This window comes from Balaenoptera musculus, chromosome 9 (genome assembly GCF_009873245.2).
Source record: "Balaenoptera musculus isolate JJ_BM4_2016_0621 chromosome 9, mBalMus1.pri.v3, whole genome shotgun sequence".
In the NCBI taxonomy this organism is placed as follows: domain Eukaryota; kingdom Metazoa; phylum Chordata; class Mammalia; order Artiodactyla; family Balaenopteridae; genus Balaenoptera; species Balaenoptera musculus.
The window spans coordinates 7,546,970-7,573,017 of record NC_045793.1 but is presented as its reverse complement, the minus strand read 5'-3'; the positions used below and the strand labels follow the sequence as shown (position 1 = coordinate 7,573,017).

Sequence of the window (26,048 nt, the reverse complement as noted above, 5' to 3'; positions counted from 1 at the left end):
CCCACTGGAAGTTCCTCAGTCTCAAGAACAATTTTTCTCCATTTGTCAAATCACAGGCTGTGTGCCTGGCAAACAGATTTAAAAACAAAAAGCAGGTCTATTAGCACGCGCTGATCATGAGTCGCTGTGCCACAAGGTATGAGAGGAAGGGCGGCTGCCGCGCTGAGTGCGGGACGGGAGGGGGAGTCACCCCACCACCGAGAAACCCGGGAGGAGATGCGTCTCAGGGGCAGTCAGGACCCTGTGGTCCAGCCGCCTTACCAATCAAGAGATCCTGAGCACAAAACCTGGAGCCTCTGGGTCTTCCTTAGGGAAGCTGATATTGCCTGAGAGACCTTATCCAAACAGTCGGGATAACATCACCTACCCCACAGCTGGGTGCAAACACCAGATACAGGCAGGCTCACCTACCTCTTAGGCCCGGCGTGCAGAGACTTCAAGCCTTCAAACGTGAGCTCCCCCTGCTCCTTCCCACCCTGAAGGCAGACAAATCAGCTCTTCTGACTATTTCCCACTATATCACAGCCCAGGAAGTATTAAGATACAGCTTGGAATACTCGTACATTAGCAGAAAGAAACTTTTATTAAAATGACTTGCTACTAAATGGATGGGGATTTGTGAAAAATCCAATTTTTAACTTTCCCACTGAAAAGATTTGTTTAGTTTCATAGGTGAAATGGCACGAGTATGATTTTTATCCAGGAAAAAAACAGCTTCTCTTATTCAAAACAGATTATAGCTCAAGTCGACCTGTATACAGTGAAACCACAACAACAGTTATGTTTTAATTCAAAAGACAAACCAGGTTATGGCGGGGAACCATCCAAACCTTAATACAATGTAGCTTTACAGGATCACAAACATATAGATTAAATAAAATAAAGGAAAATTACACAGTCCAGAGTCTAATTTATGAATCAACCAAACTCAAATTGTTTTTGCCAACCTGCATCAGTTCACCTTCTCTGGGAACTTTGCACCCACCCTTCTCTAAGGACTGCCACCTCCATGGGAGGGAGCCCAAGGCCCCGGCCCACAGCCCCCTGTAGTTACCAGTGCAGGGATGAATACACAACCAGATGTGAAAGTCTCAGGAGGTTCCCTGCAAGGTCAAGAATGCTCACCCTTTCCACTTAGGTTTGAACCTGGAAACCTGCTGCCTGAAGAACTGCTGGAAGCCAACTGCAACCATGAGAGGAGAGCCTGCAAAGAACAGTCAACAAGAGAAAAAGAAAAAACACCCAAAGCCAAGAAATGGACTCTAGTCCCATCACTGAGCCCTGACCAGGCGTGCTTTGCCAAACCAACTCCACAACTGTTCAGTTATGTGAGCCAAGGAATTCCCTCTCTTTTACTTTAACCAGTTTGGATTCGATTTTCCGCCACATGAGACACAGAAGGGGTCTGAGGTACCGTTTTAATATTGAGATTATATACACAACAACACCTGAGTGAACAGAAGACAGGTTCTCGAGCCCTATTTCCTCATGGTCAACAGCATCGGCTCCACTCCCACGTGGTGAGGAGCTCCGCCCCTGCCCTGGGTTTGGACGGCCCTGGTGACCCCAAGACACACCTCTCTACCTCCAGTGACTGGGCCACACAGCACAGGAATCAGCATTCTTCTCCATCAAGTCCAACTCTAGTCTACTTGTGAGGGGTCTTTTCCAAAATAAGGTAACGTTCCTGCCCCTCCTTACTCAGTTGCCAATGACTGAGGAATTAAAAAAAAAAAAAAAAAAAAAATGCCCTAGGCATTTTCAGTGCACTTTATGCCCCTCTTTAAAGGTTTTTCATTCCTAAAGGATTTGCCAAATCAAGGCACTCGCCATCTACTAGTCTTGCTGAGTTCTGCTTCTACTTGTCTGAAGAAAACTAAAAAATAAATTACAGGTACTACTTATCCTTCTCAACTAAGTCAACAGCATCACCTTTGACTCTAAACTGAAGACCAGACTAAGGAAGGTAAAATCCAAATTTAACAACATTTAAGTAATAATGATTGCAATATTCTCGATGTCCTTCCCTAACTGAAATTGCCAATTTTGAAAAATCACCAATCTTCCATTGTGCTTTTACATTTAAAATGCTTTGAGGGCGGCTGTTAGTCACATTTACCAATTTCATTTACTTTTTTAAGTTAAGATCCATTGCTTTAATAAACTCAAAAGGAAATGAATGGTAAATAAGATTCTGCGGGTAAGGCTAAGGGTTAGGGTTAGGAGAACTTAGAGAGACCTACAGATGTAACTCTTGGTAAGAGATAAAAATTAATAACCTAAGAGAAGTAGGTCTTACGCCTGAGGGGCTTTACGGAAAACACCCCCATGAGAAGGAGACTAGGAGTGAGGGGCCCAAGGAGGCAAGCGCACAGGGCTGCTGCCTGCGTCCTCCGTTCGGGATCCGCAAGGACAAGCGGACTCCACTGCAGGTCGCCACCTGGGCCTTACAGCGACCCGCTCCAGGCTGGCCACGCTCTGGCTCAGCAGGAAGAGCGCTCTGGCGACAGCAAGCCTGCTATGGACGTGGCGCAGAGAACGTGGCAGCAGCCCTCTCCACTCCAAGCTAAGTCCCAACGATAAACCAACAAGACGGCATCTGGTCCTATTAAATCCTAAGTCCTATCCACAACTTAAACAAAGGCAAGAGCACAGCCTGCAAAGCCAGCCTCCCTGGGTTGGACTCCAGTTCTCCTAGGACCGGCTGTGTGTGAACCTGGTCAAGTTCCCAAACCTTTTTGTTCCTCCCTCTCCGCATGCTGTGAGGAGCGTCCTCGTCACAGAGTTGTCCTGAGAAGTCCACTCTTGTAAGGATGTAAGGCCGCAGGACAGCACCTGTCACAGCAGGCACTACACCATGTAAGTCCTGGCTACCATCACCCAACAGCAGGTGAGGAAGATCAGGATACGATATTCATATAAAAAAGTTAAGTTAGACAACAAATCAATGTGAAAAGTCATTTTCTTAAATGATAGACTGTATGCAAGTAAATAAAACCAAAACAGGATGTCAGGGGATCTCAGGAAGGAATACAGACCACACAACGAGTTGGGGTATATAAAAACCACATGAGATAAGCCCATGGAAACGGGTGGGGAGAAAAGGAGCCAACCTAGGAAACTTTGGAAATCTGTGTTTTGACTGGACAGAGGAAGGCTAAAGACGAAAAGAACTGGACAGAAACACTGTCCTCTAGTTAAGTTTTCTCACGGGTACCAGGGCCAAATAAGCAAGCGGTGGTGATGGACTAGAGTCAGAGACAGCAGCGTGAACTCTTCCATGTTCATACACACACGGACAGGCGCAGGGAGACTCACGTGCATCCCTGGGTGAGCAGACATGTGTGGGCTTCCAGGCTCCGCCCACAGAGCCCAGGAGCAGGACCCCCAGCGCCCACATCTTCCTCTCCTGAATCTCATTACCCAGCACAAGGAAGCCGGGCTCTGGATTAATGGCCGGTTCATGGGCTGGGACCGGGAAAATAGGAGAAAAGCCTGTAGCAGGAAGTAAGGGAATGCTGAGAGGATGAAAGGACGAGAACCAAACTGAAGGCACTCCCAGGGGCCAAAGCTGGAGCAATCTGAGCATCAAACTAAATCACAACGGTATTATAACCGAACTAAAAAAATAAGTATCCATGAGTCTATGAGAGAAAGAAGTGATTAAATAAACAAGTAAATGGGGGCGGAGAGGCAAGTCTTTCTTACACGGAATTCCAAAACCCATGTGCACACTTCCCAAGCCCACGCGCGGAGCTAGTCCCTTCCCAGGTGGGTCGCTTTCAAAGCAGAATCCAGGGAGGGGAAGGGGACGTCCCAGCGGAGAAACCAGTGACACCCCTGCCACGGTTAGGTCACCCGCCACTTGCACCCCGACGTGTGCTGAGACCAGCGCCGCACCCCAGTCGTATTCTTTCCCCAAACCTCACAACCTCTCACTTCAGTCATCGCTCGAAAACATCACATCAACCCAAACTGAAGGACATTTCGACCAAACATCTGACCAATAAATAAGGTCATGAAAACAAGGAAAGACTGAGAAACTGTCACAGATTGGAAGAGACTAAGGAGACACCTAAATGCGACCTGGTGTCCTGGACTGGATCCTGGAGCAGAAAAAGGACTAAACAGAAAAACTGGTAAAATCCAAATAGTCTCTAGTTAACAGTAACATAATAATACTGGTTTCTTAACTCTGACAAATGTACCATGGTTACAGAAATCTAAAATTATTCCAAAATAAAGTTTCTTTTTTAAAGAAGGGAATTAAGTTATACAACAACCTAATGTAAAGACATTCATTCATTTTTAAAATAGGCATCGACTTTTTAAAATGATAAACAGAACAGAAATATTGATATATTAAAAATTAAAATGCTATGTAAAATGTTAAACAGGAAAAAACAAAAAATATACACAGATGGAATTTGAGGGGGAGTTTCCCACATCTAATTCTACTATTTAAAAACTCAGACATGACTTGAACAATTTAAAAAGGGGGGAAAAGATCTCCATATGCACTTATAAGATGGTGTTCACTTAAAAAGATAATACACTTACAGGCTATATTAATAGAAATACAGACTCTGAACCAAGGAAATTGTGCCACTGATTATACATATACTGATCAAAGAAATCAAACAATTCTATACAATTCAGGTCCAGTTTAGTTGTGTTTAGGATGGACAGAGAAACATGCCTTTGCCGCAGCTGGAAGACAGCATTAAACACGTAACACAAGAGAAGAGCATCTGAGTTTGGGGTTTTAAAAGAGAAGTGTTAATGTGCATTCACTCATTCATTCAATATTTATTGAACATTTAACACATGGCTACGTACTCTTACAGAAACGGAAGGCTCAGCAATAAATAAAACAGACAAAAATCTGTGACCTCATAGAACTTAAAGTCTACTTAGATGGAAACGATCAAAAACAAAGAAAAATGTTTAGTATGTAACATGGCGTTGAGGGCTATGGGAAAAAAAAAAAAACAACAGGAAAGTAAGGTGAGGCAGGTCTGGTAAGGTTGGCAAAGGAACCGGTGCTGAACCGCTCAGCATCCAGTGCGCGCTGCAAAGCCAGTGGGATGCAGAGAGGTCACCAACTTGCATTTTGTTCCCACCAACCAGCAAACCCAGTAGTAAAATATGTAATAATTTTTCTAGTAAAGACTCCAAAAATAATTGATTCAATATCTATCCAATGCAGGCTTCAGTAACTCCACAATGCTCCAGTGATCAACACAGCTTTACAGAATTTTCAACTGGCATTCAAGGATTGCTAGGTGTCACAGCGCAGGCTAACTACCAGGTCTAATTATCCTGAACAAATAAAGACTAAAAGTTAACAGCATTTTATAAAACACATATATGCTAACAGCCATTCTCTGTGTTAGTATTATTAAGCCAAATTAAAGAAACAGATTGGCTATTCATGTTAACAAAATAGCATCATTAAATACATGTTGCTGATTTGATTGTCCGTGTTTAATCTGTAACTTTGCTTTGGTTTTACCATAAGAAGTTTATATCTGTACATTTTTAGAGAGCATATAAATAAAATTAAAGTCAAGTCAACCCTGGGGTTGCATTCAACATTCAAGTTTGAAAACTATATTAGAAACAACTGGAGTACTGAAGTAATTCAGGAATAAAGTGATAAGAGTTCTGACTGGGTTGACAGTAGTGTGAATGGAGAAAAAAGATGGCAAGAGACATTCTAAAATTTAAAAACCAGATGCACTCACGAGGAGAAAGAAGAACTGACCAAAAGAGGATAAGAAGCCCTAAGTGAGCCACTGCGACCACTAAGAATTTGAACTTAGATCCAGATTGAGACATTAACTACTCACATGGCAGTTACTAGCACAGACAAAGAGAGAGAGGGTAGAATGTTCAAAGAAAACACCAGACACCATTCTTATGCATTTTGGTCTCAGGACCCCTTTAGTTTATATGGGGCGTATCTACTGAAATTTTGCATATTAGAAATTTTAAACTGAGAACGTTTTAAAACATTAATTCATTAAAAAATAACAGCAAGCCTGTTACATGTTAATATAATAACACATTTTATTTTTTAAAAACTATTTTTCTTTTAAAATAATCAGTGAGGGACACTGTTTTACATTTTTGCCAATTTCTTTAATATCTGTCTTAATAGAAGACAGCTGGATTCTCATATCTGCTGCTGCATTCAATCTGTTCCAACATGTTGTTTTGGTTGAAGAATATAAAGAAAATACTTTCCCAAACAGATACTGAACTAGAAAAGGGAAGAGTATCTGGATAGCCTTCTGAGGTAATGGTGAATCTCATGCTCTGATATTACTCCAAAACTGTTTTAAGAAAAGAATGGCAAGTGCAGCTTGTAATTCAACCTCATAGGTGCTTTTCCTCAAGACAACCACTACCCTTCAGTAAGCAGTGGCGGTTTCTTAAAAGATTAGTTGCAATGTAGAACCTGAAATTGTATCAATAAACTTTTCATACTATGCTACATTAAAATTCATTGGTCTGTCTCCTTTGAATGCATCTTTAACCCATGCATGACTTTATAATATCATTTCCTCAATATGAAAAACACTGACTGGTCCACCGAGTTATGCAGATTTTCCATAAGTTCATATATTTCAAAAAATCATACTTGTTAAATCCACTGATGTCATCAAAGATGTCTTTAAGTATTTATTGGGAAAGTTGTCAACCTCACAGTGACAGATGCAAGTTTTCCAAAAATTCTCAATTTTGCTTGAAAACTCAAACATTATCACCGGCAACAAATAACGGTTAGTTGTTTTCCTTGAAGTGACAGGCTCACTTCGTTGAAAAATGGCTGCCAAATACCCAAGTCGAAATAATCACAGTTTGTCTGTCAACCCCTCTTTCAAGTGAAAATGGTTCCCCATGAAAAAAGCAGCTGGTGCAGCCTGGAACTCCATCCATAAGTGCAGCTCCCAAAGAAGGTCACACTCGGGCAGCAATCGAAGCCCTTTGTGCACATTCCCATCCTGTGGCGCAGAACATTAAGATGTGTGCACAGGATCAAGAGTATATAAAATTAACAACTTTTTTCACTTCATCGAGGACATTCTCAAAACTGGCTTTTTATTTTTTACTCTCAGTGCTAAGGTGCCAACAGTCCTTACCTACCACTGCTTTTCTACCACTGGTGCAGATGTCAACACAGTAAAAAAGGCAAATAACATCTTAAAATTATTACAAAAATAATTTTAACCTCACGGACCCCCTGAGGCCCACAGAGCTGGCTTGGAGAACAAGTGCCATCAGTATATCCAGACACTGTATGAATCAGAAATCACAATACCCCGCCTCTTCATTTGCCTAGCAGAGAGCCTGGAACTGGCATATATTCAAATTATATTTTCTAAAAGACAAGTCTGTAACAATGAAAGCCTAGAAATCACCATTCTTGCAACTAATAAAAAAAGCAAACAAAAATCTATGTGAAGAATATTTAATGAGGGATACTTTGCTATAACTGTCAACTATAGAATCCAAAAGAAAGTCTGCCATACATCTGTGCCAAATTAAGAGACTAACATTAACAAAATTTGTTTTAAACAAATTGCTTGTTTTCATCCATCTGTCCTACCCTTCATGCTCGTAAGAAGATAATCATCCCCCATCATGGTCACTCTTCTGACCCCCTTGCTTACCTAAAACAACCCCATCCTCCCAACCAACTCCCCACATATTCAAACTTCACCCTACACACATAAAAGAAACATAAATATCTTGTTCCTTTTCACTTCCTAGCATGCCTCTATTTTTATTTAAAAAGGAGAAAAAAGTGACAAAAATACACAAGCTCACTACTGTTGGACCCAAACAGTCCACCCAAATGACTTGCAAAAATTTAAGGAAAAGAAACTTCTGAAACTTCATTTTGAAGGATTTGGGAAAGCCAGGAATAGAGGTATTATCAACCAGTCAATATGAATTTATGAAACATTCTGAAAGTGCTAAATCCTGTGACAGACACAAGTTTGCAAGATACAACAGGCACCTTAGCGCCTAAACTTCAGTGGATACGACTACAGGTGAGAAAGCATTATAAACAGCAATTGTATTCAAGAAGTTTTTAGGAAACAGATGTGCCCCTGACTAGTGATAAGGGAAAATAAGGGGGAAAAAATACATATCACATTTGTAGCCCTGGTTTAAGTAGTGCTAAAAAGGCACAGTCGTGTTAAAAGGCACAGGAAAATTACAGTAATGTGGCAATCTTAGGTGAATGATCGAAAACATTAACTGGATTGTTTCAGCAAAAATGAGTAGACTCTGCAGTAATGTATTTTCTACAAAAATAAGATCATTTTCCTTCCAGCAGAAGAATAAACTAAACTCCTAAGTTCAATAGTTCAACATGGAGTCTACAGACCAGCATTCCTGTGTTTATTCGAAAGTTCTATCCATTCACAGACCCGTCCTAGAAAAGAAATGGCATATAAATTTACACCAAGTGGAAAACTGAACTATCATAAAGGTTATAAATAGTTTGCTTGGAAAACAGATAAAACAGATTAACAAAATTCACATCTAGAGGGTAAAGTTTTCTTTGAAAACTGTACAAAACCTATTTTATAAGCTAAATCCTCTCATTTTGTTGGGTACATACTCAGTTTACTGAGACACTGTTGGAGGGGAAACAGAACAAAGACTGATGTACCAGAAACTAAAACTATGATACACAACTCATTGTAATTCAAGGACGGGACATGGGATACATATTATTTCTTCAACACTCCTTTTGATATAGGCAAAAAAATGAAAAGGTAGGTTAAGTCTGATGACAGCCTTTCTTCCTTATAGGAAGTCTATTTTAAATCTTATACCTCAAATAAGCCAACCTAGTACAAATTTAACAACACATTAATATATTGGCAAAATTTTAAGAGAAACCCACTTTAGGTAAATACAAGGGATCTACCCATCATTCCAAGCAATAAGTTACCTAAGTGAGCATAGATAGGTGACAGGAATCTGCTGTCCCCACAGCCTGCTCTGCACATCCTCGACACTATTTAGCCGCGCAGAGTGATTCCGGTGCTCAGCGCTTTCCATATAGCATTGGCCCCTAAGTGCAAACAAACAACTCTGTGCTCAACAGAAGAACAGTGATCTGTTCCCATACTAGAGGAAAGATGGGCTGCTTCTGGACCTAAAGAGAAGGTATTTATGATACGGAATCTTCCTAGAAACTCTCCATGGGCAATTCTGCCAACATACTAGTGTTGCCTGAAACACTGACCTTATATCTTAACCCCCAAACAAAACACAATTCCCTCTATATTTTGAAGACAGAATCATAAAAAGGACTTGGTAGTTCAAACTATTAATCCCAAAGTATTTACAGAACCTCTCAGAATTTCCAGGCATCCTACAACCAAGTAACCCTTACCTGGTAGTTTCAGCACTGGAGTTTGGTGAGTTTGGTGTACACCACAAGGGGGTAAAAATGTTTGCAAGTGCCATTTATTTAGCCCATGGACGACAGAACCCCTCAGAGACCCTTCAGAAACTCCTTAGGCTCATCTCTACTCTGAAAGTCATTCTCTTGCTCAAAACAGAAGTAGTTTTGGGCCAACATGGAAGTATAGGAGGTAGGGGCAGTGATGAGATATGTCTTTTCATGATTTTCCTATACTTAAGGTTCATGACAAATATCAATATAAATATATTGCTGAGGGAGGTACTAGAAAATGTCCAACCCTTCAAGTACTACTGACAATCAATGATATTTTCAGTATTTGTTACCAAAGTATATTGTCTATTTTATTACTATAACATCGCTTATCACAAATACTTAAGCCCTGAGAAGAAATATTTTTGAGTCTCCAAATAACTATGGAAATGCTATAAAGAATTCACCAACTACAGGTAAACCAGTTGTACAATCCCTGCAGTTACCTCTCTGCAATTACCACACTAACACTAAGGTTTTTAGGCAGGAAAAAAAGACTTCAATCCCAGCACTTCCTCTGGTAAAAGAAAAGGAGGGGGCTAAAATGAGTGCCTAACATTTAGGAATTTTAGACTCTGGGCACAGAAAAGACATGACTTTTTGTTTGGTAATCTAGATTTAAAAGTTGTAATAGAATGTCTCTTTCTCAAGGGTAAGGAAGAGAGTATCTCACCCTTTATTTGAACAGCCCTAATGGGTGAAGACTGAGGCACCCAATCAATAGTTTGAAGAAATTTCTATTCTAGAAACCTGTATGGCACAGCGAGCCATTTAGTCATATGCTGTTAGGGGATAACAAGTGACACCAGACAAATAGTAAAGAAAAACTATTTTATTTCTTTAGCTACAAGAGTAAATTCTATAGGAAAAAGTGAGAAATAACGAGTATGAACTTGCCAGTGCAGATCTGTACAAAGAGTAATGCTATGATAGTTTTCATTTACATTACACACAATATTCTCTGAATAGTACTTCATTTCTGACACTTCCCGGTCACCAAACATGTGGAGTTTTTCCCCTCACCAAGCAATTCTCTGCGACACCAGCTGGGTACCCTACACTTCAACTCAAATCTGACACTATCTACCTGGAGATAGGTTTTCATTAATTAATTTGCTAGAGCTGCTCACAGAACTCAGGAAAACAGATTACCAGCTTATTAGAAAAGAATGTAACTTAGGAACAGCCAGACGGACGAGGTGCAGAGGGCCAGGCATGTGGGAAGGGGCACGGGGCTTCCACGCTCTCTGGGCCTGCCACTCCTCCTGAAGCTCCAAGTGTCCACCAACCCAGAAGCTGCCCGAACTCTGTCCCTGTGAGTTTTTATGGAGGCTTCATTACAACACAGGCAAGGTTGGTTGATTAAATAATTGGCCACTGGTGACTGAACTCCATCTCTAGCCCCTCTCCCCTCCCCAGAGGTTGGAGGGGGGGGTGGTGTCTGAAAGTTCCAACCCTCTAATCTCAAGGTTGGTTTCCTAGCAACCAGCCCCCACCCATCCTTAGGTGTTTTCCAGAAGTCACCTCTTAGCATAAACTCAGGTGTGGCTGAAAGGGGTTGGTTACAAATAGCAAAAAACACCCTTATCGCTCTTAACCGCTTAGAAAACTCCAAGGGTTTTAGGAGCTCCAGTGCCAGAAGCAGGACAAAGACCAAATATAAACTTACTATAAATCACAATATCCCCATTTGATTGTTTAGAAAGCGAGTTTAGTCAGATATATCATAGTCCTAAAAGACTTTTAGGTGCTATTATGCCTATTGTGCAGAGGCAAAAAAGAGGAAAAAAACAGGCTTATAATCAGCATTAGATGTTTTATGAATTGATGAACTGGTAAAGGAATTTGGGAGAAATGCATAGAACGCAATTAAATGCCAGCTATGGAGCACGGCAATTACCTGTGATAGTAATGTGAACTCAAGTCCAGTATTTCTCAAACTCTCCAGAGAAATAGATCTAAGTGGCTAACAGAAGCCCAGCACCTAGCAAGCATCTCAGTATTCGAGCTAAGCAGGACCCTAGAAGCAGCAAAAGCCTATTCTCAAAGGGATCTTGGTCCTCCTGGTTACACGAATTTAAGCAAGTTACTTACCTTCACCAAGTCCCTATTTCTTTATCTGCGAAACAGAGACACAGATATCCTCTCTGAAAGCACAAGGTAGATCCTCAATAACCACAAGTTGCTCAGTTTGTTCACCCGGGTCATTTAGCAGTGGAGATCCACGAAAGCTACTTGCCAAGGAAATACAACTAGTTTAACGGCAGAGCCTAGCCTGGAGTCTGTGTTCTTTGCACAATATCCAGCTGCCAGTGGGAAGGCACCCTCTAAAATATCTTCTCCATAGCTAACTTGAGCTCTGTATTTCAGACAGACAAATATTCGTTGAAGAGGCAAAATTACTTACGGGGCAAGTAGAACAATTCATCCTCTCCTTCCTTTAAGCCTGTTCAAGCAACATTTCTGCCATTTAAAAGTCCTTACTGATTACTCTAGAAGGGCATTTCCCAACCTTTTCTGACCAATAAATCCTCTGCATGGTAATTTATCTCATGGTACCCACTAGAGATTTAAAAAATAATTTTGCAAATTTTGCTTACACTATTAAATAATCTGAATATAGAAACATTTTAGATCAGAATTTTATGAATAAGGATACTCACACCGTAGCTTTTGTCTACCTAATAATATGATAGATCATTATACTGTTAAAAGATTATGAAGTTCATCTTATAGAATCTTTTATAATATTCAAAGAACAGATAATTATTTTCTCATTTAGCAAATACTATACGGTTTTTTTAAAGTAATTAAAATGCATGACTTTCAACAAATTTCAAAAGTAAAATGTTTGGTTTACAGGCTGCATGTATATTAGGCAAAGGGCAAGTTCACAATAAATAGTAGTTAGTTCCATTATTTGTAAGCACACAGTAGGTATTCATGTACCTATGAATAGCATACAGTGAAATTTCACTATACGCTATGGCATCAAAGACAAATAAAAGCTGCTTTAATGATGATTGGAATTCTTCCCCTGTTTAAAGAAAATCAACTAGTTTTCTTAAATTTTTGTGTTTTGCTTACAAAAAGCACTTCTCAGATGGTCTTTAGTAACAAAAACCAAAGCACTAAAATAGATAAAATAGTCATGATGTTTTGTCTTTTTGACACTTTTTTAAAACTTACTAGAAACATCTTGACATGCTATGTACGATAGCATGCATTTAGCTCGCATAAATGCAACAGAGGGATAAAGATCACCCTGAGATAAATTTGCAGAATCATTATTTTATGTTCTCACTTTTTCCCATGATCAGAGTTTCTCAAGCTTTCTAACTTTAGTCAAGAGTATACTAGGGATATAAATTAAAATTGTATAATAGTACCTGACAGCAGGTAGCAAAGCTCACTGGGTGATACACAGAACAGCCAAAAAACTCACCTGAGACAGACTCTTGAAGGCTCTGCTTTAAAGGGTCGGGGTGCTATTTAAATCACTATTTACTGAGTTGCTGCTGAAGAAGAGAGCCTCAAGTTTTCAGGGCTCTGGTCCTAAATCAATTTCACAAAATTTTATTTCTATCTACTATGTACAGAACCCTTTTTTTTTTTAAAGGAAGGTACTTTTATTTTTTAAAGGAAGGTACTTTTTCTTTTTTTAAATTAATTAATTTATTTTTATTTATTGATTTTTGGCTGCGTTGGGTCTTCGTTGCTGCGCACGGGCTTTCTCTAGTTGCGGTGAGTGGGAGCTACTCTTCGTTGCAGTGCGCGGGCTTCTCATGCGGTGGCTTCTCTTGTTGCGGAGCACGGGCTCTAGGTGCGCAGGCTTCAGTAGTTGTGGAACGCAGGCTCAGTAGTTGTGGCTCATGGGCTTAGTTACTCCGCGGCATATGGGATCTTCCCGGACCATGGATCGAACCCGTGTCCCCTGTGTTGGCAGGCAGACTCTTAACCACTGCGCCACCAGGGAAGTCCCAGAACCCTTTTCTAACCTCTACCATGCAGACGAGTAAATTAGAGCTTAAAGTCAAGGGGAGAGGGAAAGAGAAAAACACAAGAGAACTGCTGGCTATTTCCCTCGAAGCAGGAGAGAAGCTGTCTAGTTTGGTTGGGAGAGGGGCATGGGGTGTTCCGAGCCAAACAGGTTAATAAACAGCATCTTGAGATGCTAAAATGGTACGGAAGACACTGCAGAAAGAGGACAGAGCACAGACTCTCCACGTGAGCCTTCCTGGAGACAAGTAAGAAGACCAGCTGAGCTCAACAAGGGAAAAGTATAAGAAAACTATCAGAGGTGAGACTAGTTGAAAGAGGTGGGCTGTTCCGTAGCCAGCCTGCAACACTAGCTTCAGGAGTTTCTCATGGAATCAACAGCCATGGAAGACTTGAGCTGGGCAAGGACGGGACCACCTGCAGAGGTGTACGACACCCAGCAGAAGCCCAAATGCTTGCTTTTTTTTTTTTTTTTCTCCTTTATTTAACAGGGAAAAGGAGGTACTGTGTATTACTTGTATAATGAAGAAAAACTAAAAATTATTATGGGAGTAAATTAGCTGTTGAGCAAAAGAACTGATACTCTGCAGAAATAAAACAGTACACAAATCAAGTATATATACTCTGAAAAGCCATCTGATTATATAGCAAAAAATTTACTTAACTATCAAAATAGGTAAACGAAGCCTGGCAACCTTATCATCACTTCTACATTACCAGAGTCTAAGATCAAAGTCACTTTTAATATCCCCATTTATCCTCTGAAGAAAAAAAAATGTTAGAAAAATGTTAACTCACTAATAAATGAAAAGGTCCAAATTACCCAAAATGAAAATTTAAAGAATTACTAAATATTATCACTTTCAAAACTAGTTAGCTTAATTTTAAAATTCCTCATGCCACACACCTAATACCATCAATATAAATAATATCCTTTTAATGTCCATGTTTCTGCAAACACAAGACGTTTTGTTATACCAAGAACTAAATGATTTGTGGATTAAGAATGAATTTGTTTTCACACAATTTAACTGAATTTAAACAATTACGCTTCTAGTACTATTACCTAACTTGATCTATATATTGTCAAAAACACAAAATCAAAGTAGAAAATTAAGGAGAAAACGTTTGCAACACATACATCTGATAGAGAATGTGTACCCAGAATACACAGAGACCTCTTACAACTCAATGAGGCAAACACCCCAATTTTTTAAATGGACAAAAGGCTTGACCGAAAAATGCATACAAATGGCCAATAAGCACGTGAAAAGATGTCCAACATCACTGATCACTTGGGAAATGCAAATTAAAACCACAATAAGATACTCAGCACTCAGATGCCAGTGACTTAAATGAGAGCAACACGGGACATGGGTGAAGACTCAGCGAAAATGTGGAGAAACCACAGCTCCCCCATGGAAACAAGTCAACCCTAACTCCACGCAAAACGGGACAATCGCTTGGGGAAATGGTCTGGCAGTTTCTCATAAAATTAAATCAATATTTACCACATGACCCCACAGTCTAACTACAAGGTATTTACCCAAGAGAAAGTAGAAGATATGTCCACAAAAGGCTTGCCCAAATGGTCACAGAGGCTTTACTAATAAGAGCCAAAACGGGACACAGACCCATAAACAGGTAAATGAAGAAAACAAAGGATATTCACACAATGGAATATTACTGAGAAATAAAGAGAAACTACTGAAACAAGCAACAACATAGATAAATCTCAAAAACATGTTGGATCAAAGAAGTCAGTCACAAAAATGTATATTCTGCGTAATTCCATTCATGTGAAATTCTTAAACAGGAGAAATCGGACTGGCAGTTGGGAGCACAAAAGAACTCTGAAATGATAGCAAGGTTATATGTTGATTGAGGTGACAGTTACACAGATGTCTACATTTGTCAAAACTCTTCAAACTGTACCCTTCAAATACGTGCATTTTCATGTATATAAACTACACTTCAATAAAGTTGATTTTGCACACTAAAAAACGGATACCTCTCTAGAAAGTGATTTGGCAACATCTATTAAAACTTGAACTGTGCATAATCTTGAACCAGCAATTCTCCCTATAGAAAGCCATCACACAAATGTTCAAAGCTCCATAAGGATGTTCCCTCCTTGCGGGGAGAGCACAACGTCCACACAGACGGCTGGTTCACCGCATGACGGCACAGAAGCCGGCATACTGCGTATTCCACGTAACAAAACAGCCTGAGAGCTTAGAGCAGAGGGCAGCAAACTTCTGCAAACAGCCACATGGTTAAGTGCTTTGAGGCTTGGCAGGCCACATCCAGTCGCCTTGCATATTCTTTTGGGGTATTTGCTGTTGTTTTACAACTCTTTTAAGAAATGCTAAAATCATGGGTAACTCGAGGGCCTTACGAAAACAAAGAACAAACACACACACACACACACCCCAGGCTGAGAAATCAGGGCTTTGAAGCCCAAATGCCCAAATTCAAATCCATACTCTACCACTAACTAGTTACCTAAGCTCTCCATCTCGTTATTACAGTGTCTATGTAAAATAAATGAAAGCACTTAAAACAGTGTTGACCACATAGCAAGCTTTAAAGAAATAGCAAGCTTTTTAAAATGAAACAGATCTCTGCATTGACCTAAAAAAATGTTTCATAACAAAATAACTTGATCCTGTTTTTGTAAAATACATGTATTAATATATATTCATATGAATACACTGGAAAGTTTGGGAAGAATATACAGCAAACTGTTAAGGGTAGGGAATGGGGTTACAGGGATCAAGAAAGTTTTCACTTTATAAACGTCTAAATTGTTTTCAGTTTTTTAAATTGAACACATATTACCTGTTTTTAATCAATACATAATTCAAAGTAAACAGAAATGAAAAGCGTACGTGGCGCCGTTTTCTTCACATACAGGTTCTAAGCACGTACTTAAGCCTGGGAAGTGTTTAGTTCCATGAATGAGAAAGTACACCAACTCTTATAAACAATACTAGTGCAATAACTAAGAATCACTTATCAAACAATTTGTGCCAGCTGTAGTTCTAAGGGCTTCACATGTATTAACTCATTTAACTCTCTCAACAACCTTATGGAATGAGTAGTTATCATTAGGACCACCAATTTACAGATAGGGAACTTAGACATCAAGGACAACGTGACACAAACTGGCAGTTCGGGAACTGGAACCCAAGCAACGTGACTCCAAAGACCACACTCTCAAAACTTGTACTGCCCCCAGGGCGCACACTAGTACAACTCCGGCTGAAAAGAAATCCACAAAGACATCTTTTAGTTTGTCTAGGGCATCAGAGCCCATAAACCTACAATTATCTACTTTTAAATATAACTCTCTGATTGATTCAAATAAACTCACTCTTCTTGGAACCAATCCGTCTTCAATCATCCAGGAGACCAGCAGATAACACGAAGTAGATAAAATGGAGCCAAACAGAATCTAAGTTTGGATCCTGACTGCAAATTCCTAGCTGGATAATCCTGGGCAAATTCTTAACCCTCTACATCAAAGTTTCCTTATCTGTAAAGGTTTGCAGAGTGTGTTGTTGTCGTTGTTAAAGTTTTTTACGGTAAAACATACATAGCATAAAATTTACCATTTTAACCATTTTTAAGCACACAGTTCAGTGGCATTAGACACATGCAAAATGTTGTGCAGCCATTACCACCTTCCACATCCAGAACTTTTTCACCTTCCAAACAGCAACTCTGTCCCAATTAAACACTATCTTCCTGTTCCCCTCTCCCCTCTGCCCCTGGTAACCTCTTATTCTACTTTCTGTCTCGGAATTTGCCTGTTCTCGGTGCCTCCTATAAATGGAATCATACAATTGTTTCCTTCTGTGTCTGGCTTATTTTCCTTAGCATAACATTGTCAAGTTTCACCCATGTTATTATATGTGTCAGTGCGTCATTCCTTCAATAGCTGAACATTCCATTGTATGTATACACCATGTTTTGTTTATCCAAACATCTGTTGATGAATGCAAGGTGGTTTTTACAAGAATTAAAAACAAAGCCTCTGATGTGAATGTTACCCCAATAAAAACAAACAAACCAAACAAACAAATGAATGAATAAAGAATCTGGCAAATAGTAGGCTCTTTAATATTAATGTCTTTTTTTTCCACTTCATTTTTGTCATATTTTTGCACCACACAGTGGTGCAGTGGCAAGATATAAAACAGTGCAACCATCTTAAAAATTTATCAGCTATGCCTTTTGAGATATTATTGGATTTACAAATCTACATTTATCATATCATTTTAAAAGAATGATGAAGACCATCCCAATAAGTAATCTGTAATTACACTGGCACTACTTCCTTCAGTTTTAGCTTCAAAACCTACCTCAAATTATTCCAATAAAGAACTCATTAATGGTAACTAGACACCTAACGATTAAAAGATGTACTCGCCCCTTATATTTTTGTACAATTATCAATTTCAACACAAATTAAGCAGATACTATATGCTATGATCCATCAAGGTTCTCTCTAGCTGCCTGAAATACCAAACATGAAAACCAATAGCTGCACCTAAAAGATATCCAATTTTCAATACCTCAGAGTGTTAATAACTAGGAGAGACCTTGGAACTTGTACATCTTGACAATTATTTTTCTTTATAACCACTGCCTCTCAAAGAGGGAGAAAAACACCTTCCAAAGTTCCTCACAACATAAATATGAATATATCCTGTTTCCTTTGCAACTTCCTTTGTCAAATTATTTCCTTACATTTTTTGGATTTCCTTCATTCATTCAACTATTAACACCTACTCTCTAGCAACCACCAGGTATAAAAAGAAAAGTAAGACAGAGCTTCTGACTCAAGGCACTTAAGACTGTAGTGAAGGAGTCGGAGGCACCAGCAAGTGATTACAATACAATTGGATACATGCTACAATAAAGGTATGAACAAAGCCCTTGCAGGCACAGGGAAGGCCTCTAGCAAGTGAAGCTTTCTCTGAACTTAACGAGCTGTTCCTCTCCTGCTCTCCTCCAAACTGAAGATTTCACCTGCCCATCTAGAATTCTTCATCATTCCCAGAAAATGTTTTCTTCATTTGTACGGACATAAAGACTTCAAGGCAAATCCATAAATCATTTCTAATTGACCCCAGAAGACATTAGATCCGCTGACAAGCGGATTTTTCCTTGCTGTTAGTTCTTTAAAAGCAGCTCAACTTTCTTAATCACTTTTTAAGGCCAGGACAGAACCTAATTCACACTCTTCGAGCATGCCAGCTCAAAGGATGGAGGATATCCTGGAAAACCTCAGGGTGAGCTGGGGAAATGTGCCTAAAAATTTAAGTGGCCAACACAAAGATAATCACTTACACATATGCATGCAAGGCAAAGCTGGTATAAAAGTATTAGAGCTCTTTTTTTTTTTTGCCTAATTACACTAAATCAACAAGTGTGTTCTTTTAATCACTGCTACTTAAACTAAACATTCTCAATTCAAATAGAAAAAATTTAAAACCAATTCCCCAAAAAAACTTTAAAAAAAAATCTTGTGACAAGTACAAAGATAGTAATTATCAAATACAGTGTACACAAGAAGGGAAAAACTGGAATTTTATATCCTAAAAGATCCAAATTTCTGCCAAAATCTGCATAACTAGTTCATCTCATAACAATGGGTAAGACTTTTTAATATATAATTACCAGCAACTAATATAAATGTAAACAATACTTAGGAACAGCACCTGGAATGTCTGTCCGTTCAGTGGTGTCCAACACTGCAAAATATGTAATAAAGACTTTTACAATGCATTTCTTTGTCTCCATTTTTATGAAACCATAAGACAGTAGGTTGTACATCAGATCATCAGAACAATGCAAATCAGAAGACTGCCTATGTGTTTCTAAATTCCTTTTCTTTGGATATGTTCACTTTCCACAAAAATTAGAATTTAAGATGCCATTTTCCTAAGTGCTTCCAGGACTTTAAACATTACATTCTCTAACACACCTCCAAAAAGAGAGAATGGGATTCTTTATATCTAGGACTAGCATCCTATCTATTCCTATCTTTAGGGAATATGAAAAGCAAATTAAAATATGTCTTAAATGCTTTCATTTTCTTGCAAATAAAATGATCAATAAACTAATTAGGATTACACACTTGTTCTACTTTTATTCCCAAACATAAAATAATTGCTAATGGTCATGAATGAAGAGTAATGGAAAACAAACTCCAAGACCCCCCCTAGCTCCCTGGTGGTCTAACAGTTAGGATCCCAACCGATCTCAAAACCCTCTAGAAGTATAGATTACAGTCAACTGTGTCAGCATTAGTGTTCTTTAAAGATTTTTTTAAAATATTGTTTTAAATGTTGTTTTATGTGACACTGAAACGCCATAAAACTAAGCTGATAATGACCTTTCAAACCCAGCAAGTAAACCTTGTAGTAAAATATTTTGAAATACCAAAGACACATCTTTATTTCCAAATGAATTTAAATTTTACAGATCCTGTGTGACAAACAAAGGAAGTTTAACTTAACTGTGGACAGCACACATTCGATTTCTTAGGCAACAAACATTTCTGCAGCCAGCCTTTTCTGACTCAACAAAGCTATTGTTCACAGAAAACAAGACCAATTAATGAGAAATTGCTAACCATACCACCTAAATACACGTTTGTCATAAACATTTTCTTGTGATCAACTTTCAACCATCTCATCCTCATTCATCCCCTAGGGATTTGGGGAATAATCGCTTACTAAATGACAGCTGATTTCGTTAGCACCTGTCGCCAGTCTCAGCTGTATCACACAAGTTGGCCGAAACAGCCTGTAATTTTTTTTTAAGATTATGATTCTTTAGAAAGTGGGGACTCATCAGGCGTGAGTTCACCAAGTTTTCCAAAATATCGTGCTTCTCATTCCTCCCATTTTTCAAAAAGTGACCCTGTGGCACCGACTTTTGGGTGGGCGGGGGGGAGGGGTGCCACAATGACGCGGGAACTCGACGGAAAGCCCTCCGAAACGAACAAAACCGGGAAGGGGGAGAACAGCGAGACCCTTCCCTCAAACTTAACAGAAAGCCCGCCGAGAAGGCGAAGGCGGCCGGGACCGCCTGGTCCGAGCCGGTGGAGACGAGGAGCTCCGGAGCTCCTTTCCGGGGAAATGTCAGACGCGCGGCCGCTCGGAGTCCGGTCTCCGCGCGCCGTCCCGGCCCCCGCGGCCCCGGCCGAGCCTGCGCCCTCACGGGGAGGGGGCGTGGAGCCGAGCCCGCCCGCTGCACCGCGGCCGCCGCTCCCCACGCCACTCTCCCGCCCGCTGTCAGGCCCCGGTGTCACTGCCCCTTCCTCGCGCCGAGCTCCCCCGAGACACAGTCCGTCCTTTGTCTGAGTGCACACTCGGCGCCGAGGTCCCACCAACTTGTGTGCGTCCCGTCCCACCCGGGCGCTCCCGCCGCGGCGCTCCACACAAAGGAGACCGGGGCTCGGGCGGCCGGCCCGCCCCGGGCACCGGAGCGCCCCCAGCCCAGCCCCGGCGCCTCCGGAGGGGCGGGCGCGCGAGAGGACCCCTTCGCTTGCCCCCCGCGGCGCCCGCCCGGGCTCCCGCCTCGGGTCGCCGGGTCCGGCACTGCCCGCCTGTGGCGGTCGCGCGGGCCGGCCCGGACCCACGACCCCTTCAGAAGGGTCTCCTCTCACCCCGCCAGCCAAAGCGGCGCCCCGGGAGAGCCCGCTCGGGGCGATACCCGGACGGGCAGAGCGGCGGCGGGGATGTCCCACCACCGCCGCCGCCGCCCCTCGCCGGGCTCCGGAGCACCGCCGGCCGGCCGGCCCGACAGCGGCGCGTTACCTGCGCCCCGCGCCCCAGCCCGCGCCGCTCCCGCGCGCCGCTCCCGCGCGCCGCCGCCGCCGCCGCTGCCACCGCCGGGGCTCCACCGCCTTCTGCGTCCCAGTGGGTGTCGGACGCTCCCGGACCGAGCGCCAAACCCGGCAGCCCAATCGCCATCGCTTTTATTTGGCCCCCCCTGTCCAACCAAGCGCCGCCCCGATTGGCGGGACGCGAGGCGGGCTCCCATCCAATCACAGGGCCCGCCGGGCTCTGAGGCGCAGAGCCAGCCCCACGCCGAGGCGCCCGCGGGACTCGGCCGGGCCGGGCCGGCGGCGCGTGCGCGCGCGCGCGCGCGCGGGTGGGTGGGCGCCGGGGGACGCCGCTGCTGGTGGAAGCGCTGCGCTGGCTCTTTGTTCTTTCGCGGAACGCACGGCGCCTTTCAGGAAGGCGGTGGGCCGGCGCGCGGGGACGAAGGGCCTCTGGAGCCCGAATCCCGGGCCGCGGGCGGGGGGCGGACAGGGCGGGGTGGCGGGAACCGGCCTGAGGGCGGGACGGCGCGCTCGCGGCTCTTGGCGGGAACCGCCGCCTCGGAGTTCCCGGGCCGGAGGGGCGGGGCGGGGCCGAAAGCCAAGTTTGAACCAGTTCAAAACTCGGGGGTGGTAACGGTTTCAACCGCCGCGCTCTTTTCCCCGCGCGCGGAGCCGAGGCCCGGGCCGGCTGGCGAGTGCGCGGGAGGCGCCCGGACAGGAGGGCCCGCGGTGCCCCGTTTGCCGGCCAGATGCGCCCTGGGGCCCCGGCTCCAGCCCGGCTGGGCTCGGGCGAGGAGCCGCGAGCCTCCCGCGCTCCGGCGGGGCCAGCGTGCCGCCCCCCGAGCCGAGCGGAGCGTCCTGCCCGCTACTTTTGTCTGCTGCCGCCCCTCGGCTGCTTGGCCCGCCTCGGATTCCCGGCCCGCTGGACTTTGGTTGGTCGAGCCCGCAGTGCCCATGCCTTAGAAACCTGGCACAGAGCGGCGTCACAATTATTTCAAATTCCTCATTTAGAGCGCCTTGTTCAGACCCTTCCAGGGCTTGTAGTGCCAAGCACGTGTCAACGTTAAAAATCATTTATCAAGGATGAGTGCCGTTCACTTGCCTCGTGCTAACGCCTCTGGAAAGTATTAGGATGATTGCAACATTTTTCAAGTATTAAAAAAAATGATCTTGGGGTAAGCCTGTTTCAACGCAGAGGAATTAGGAATATTCTACTTCAGATACAATCCCCACTTTTGATTTTTCTGGCAATGAAGTTAAGATTATTACGAATTTTTTTTTTTTAATAGGACGCAGCTATAGGGCAAAGTAACCACTCACCCATATAAACTGGGATTCCATACTGAGAGTTCAGATGCGGTGCGGGGAGGATGGTCAACTATGAGCTGGAGCTAAAAGCCTAATGGAATCATGTTTTTAATATTTTTAGTTACATTTTTAAATAATTATGATTTTTAATGACTAGTTCCTCATGTGATTTAACCCATAGTTCTACCAACTTTCCTAAATCACCATCCCATTCCTCACGTATATTCTGGACCAACTCAATGTTAAAAGTTTAGGTGGAGGGAACCCAAAAGATACAGAGAAAATACAATCATGTGCCCAAATAAAAGCAGAGTTATGAATAAATGATAAGAATAGTGCAAAAGTAAGTAGGTTATGCATCTGAGATGTAACCATAAACTAATGTAACAATTGCATCTGTCATATACCAACAGTCACCAATACATTCGTAGTCCATGGTAAAAGGCTTCCCTCTAGACCATTAATTTACAGTTACTTTTTAAACCAGCCATTTAAATCTCAAAAGTTAACTTTATCCCTAAGTCACTTATCAAACTACCGATTTTGCCTGTCCTTTATATTAAATATTAAAACAATGTGGGCATTTTTTAAAGAAAGATCAAGGAAATTACATTAGAGATTATCAGCAAATCCAAGCAATATATAAACATATCCAGCATAGTGTGAAATGCCATATGAATTGCTAAGGCATTTAGAACCAAGGAATGACGTCGGATCAAGATGTTCCCCCCCAAAAAAACTCAGAAAAGGAAATTTTAGCCGGACCCTAAAGAAAGCATAAGATTTAGATTGATGGGGCAGTGAGGGCACTTGAGATGGGAATGAACAGGTACTCCGAGTGATTATGTGGAATCTAGAGCTGAGAGCACCAGTTGTGAAAGAGAGAGCGGATTAGAAAGCCAATATTGTAATATTTATATTTACAATACACGTTTATGTTAAATATAATATGAAGGCTGACTTGGAGCAGGAAGTGGGGGTGCCAGTGGATCACAACATTGTCTTAATTCAGGGGTAACATTATCCAGTTAAGCAGGATGTTTTAGGTCACAGTGATGGCAAGAAAAAAGGCTAAATTGAAAACATTGCCAAAAGACTTCATTGTATATGGAGGGCATACATTATCTTGCAACTCAATTTTGTATATTCACAAATACAGGAAAGTTGGGAGGGAGAAGAATTATTTCATTTTAGATACTAAGAAAAATTATCTGAAGATTTCCAAGCAGGGAAAGCAAGAAAATGTGTGTGTGTGTGTGTGTGTGTGTGTGAACCCCAAACTACTGAAGGGACCCAGATGAAGCAGAAAGCCAGGCTGAACACAAAGGTAGATGTGAAGGGTGAGAGTCACCAGTAGTAGTTATGCTACTACTGGTAGGTCATCCTGTTCTCTGTTAAAGACAGAGATTTACTATTAACAGTTACGGGATAAAACCAAAAGTGGAGAGTTAAAGTCTGAAGTCAGGACATAGCTCTACCTTAGTCACTGCTGTTCTCCCAGGGCCTACCACTGCCTGCACATGGTGTATCATCAGGGTTTTCCAGGGGGGACAGGAGAAGGTCAAGGGCAAAATTAAGGCTGTTAGCATCACAGAACTCCCCTTTCAACCCCATGAACGGGATTTACTTCTCACACATTCATTTATTCACTCAGCATTCAACAAGCGTTACGGAGGGCTTACTATGTGAAAGCACTGTTCTAGGGTCTAGGAATACAAAGAGAACAAAAGAAAAGTCCCTGACTTGGTGGAGCTGATAGTCTAGTGGAGAGAAACAAACAATACACAAATTATACAGCATATGAGTGATAGTAAATAAAACGGGGAAACACAGCATGGAAGGAGGGAAGCGTTGAGTGTAAATGCTGCAATTTTTAAATAGCTTAGGGAAGGCCACACTGAGAAGGTGACATGTGAAGGAAAACTTGGAGGTGAAGGAGCCCTTCCTGAGAAAGATGTTCAAAGGGGAGGGGATGGCAAGTGTCTGGGCCTGAGGTAGGAGCCTGCCTGCTGCTCTAGGGGGAGACGGAGACCGGTGGGAGGTGAGGGGGCACAGGCAGATCTTCTCGCGCCTTGCGGGCCTGTTGTTAGGACTTGACTTTTTACTTCAGTGAGAGGATTTGGAGCAGAAAGGTGATTGGATCGTTTAAACGAGATCACTCTGGCTGCTGTGTTGAGAGTAGCCTGAAGTGGAGCAAGGGCCAAATCAGAGAGCAGTTAGGGGTCTATCGTAATAACCCAGGCAAGAAATGACTGGGAAGCTAAGTGGTGACAGTGGAGCTGGCAGGTTGTAGTTAGATCCTGGGTGCGTCTTGAAGGTACAGGAAGTAGGAGCGGATAGGGATATGGGGGTGGAGGTTTGGAGATCAGAGTTTAGTTTGGGACACAGTAAGTTTAAGATGCCTGTTTTCAACCAAATCGAGCTATCAAGAGGTTGGTAAGTTACTGATGGGAGGAAAACTTGTCCTCTACCAATTTAGGACCTAGTTATCAGTGCCAGCAAATTAATTCACAGCAGAGTAACAGGATAAACTTTTGTTTATTATGCCTGCAGGAGTACTTCTACGGAGAGAGTAGCTCCCCAAACAGCAAGAGGTAAATGTTTATATACCAGCTTCATAAAGGGCGGGGGAACAGGGGAGGTTTAAGCCTTCCAAGGACGGAACGTTCTGATGAGGCTTGTTTAAATGACGTTTTTTTTCTTCTGGAATGTCCCAGGGCCTGAGGTAGGTCCCCTCCCTGATGGGAGACTTGCTGGGGAGGGCAGGTAGCTGGCTCTGTGAAGCTCTCACTTTAGTCAGATAAGGGGAGTCCAGTAAGTTCTTTCAGCATCGGTTAGAGCTGAGATGTTCGCACTTTGGGGTCACCTTTGTACCATTTCTGTTATAAAAAAAATTCGTTATGGGAGTCTGGACTTAGAGGAGGGGTTGTGACTAGGAATGTAAGTTTGGGAATCATCAGCATATAAATGGTGGTTAAAACCAAGGGAACAGGGGTAGACAGAAAAGAAGTTGAAGGTATTCTACCATGACATTTGTGGCGATGAAGAGAAACCAATAAAGACAGAGGGAACGACCAGCCAAGTGGGAAAGTGTGGCATCCTGGAAGCCAAGGGGAGGAGGTGTTTCAAAGAGGAGAGTAATCGTTGCACAATAAGTAAGATGTCTGAGACTTAACCCTCGGATTTAACAACGTGGAGAGCATCGGTGACCTTGATAGCACACTTTCAGTAAACTGGTTGGAGTGGATTTCATCGTGAATGAAGATTGGAGATAGCAATTGTAGCCAACTGTCTCAAGAATTTTACTACAGAAGGAGAGAAAATATAGCTGGAACGGTAAGTGGAATCGAGAGAAAGATTTTAAGATCTTTAAGAGAAATAACATACCACGTTGATATTCTGATGAAAGAT

General features: G+C 42.2%; 1 protein-coding gene across 6 annotated transcripts in view; it reads right to left on the bottom strand.

Annotated features, from left to right (window-relative positions):
• Positions 1–21,412, bottom strand: part of EZH2 (enhancer of zeste 2 polycomb repressive complex 2 subunit) — a 63,056-nt gene extending 41,644 nt beyond the window's left edge. Inside the window, exon 1 of one of the 6 annotated variants that reach the window (XM_036863434.1) lies at positions 21,322–21,412. The gene's annotated coding sequence lies outside the window, so the exon portion shown is untranslated. The remainder of the gene's footprint in view (positions 1–21,321) is intronic. The other 5 variants (XM_036863433.1, XM_036863438.1, XM_036863429.1 and 2 more) reach the window with 5 other exon arrangements.
• Positions 21,413–26,048: the final 4,636 nt, after the last annotated feature.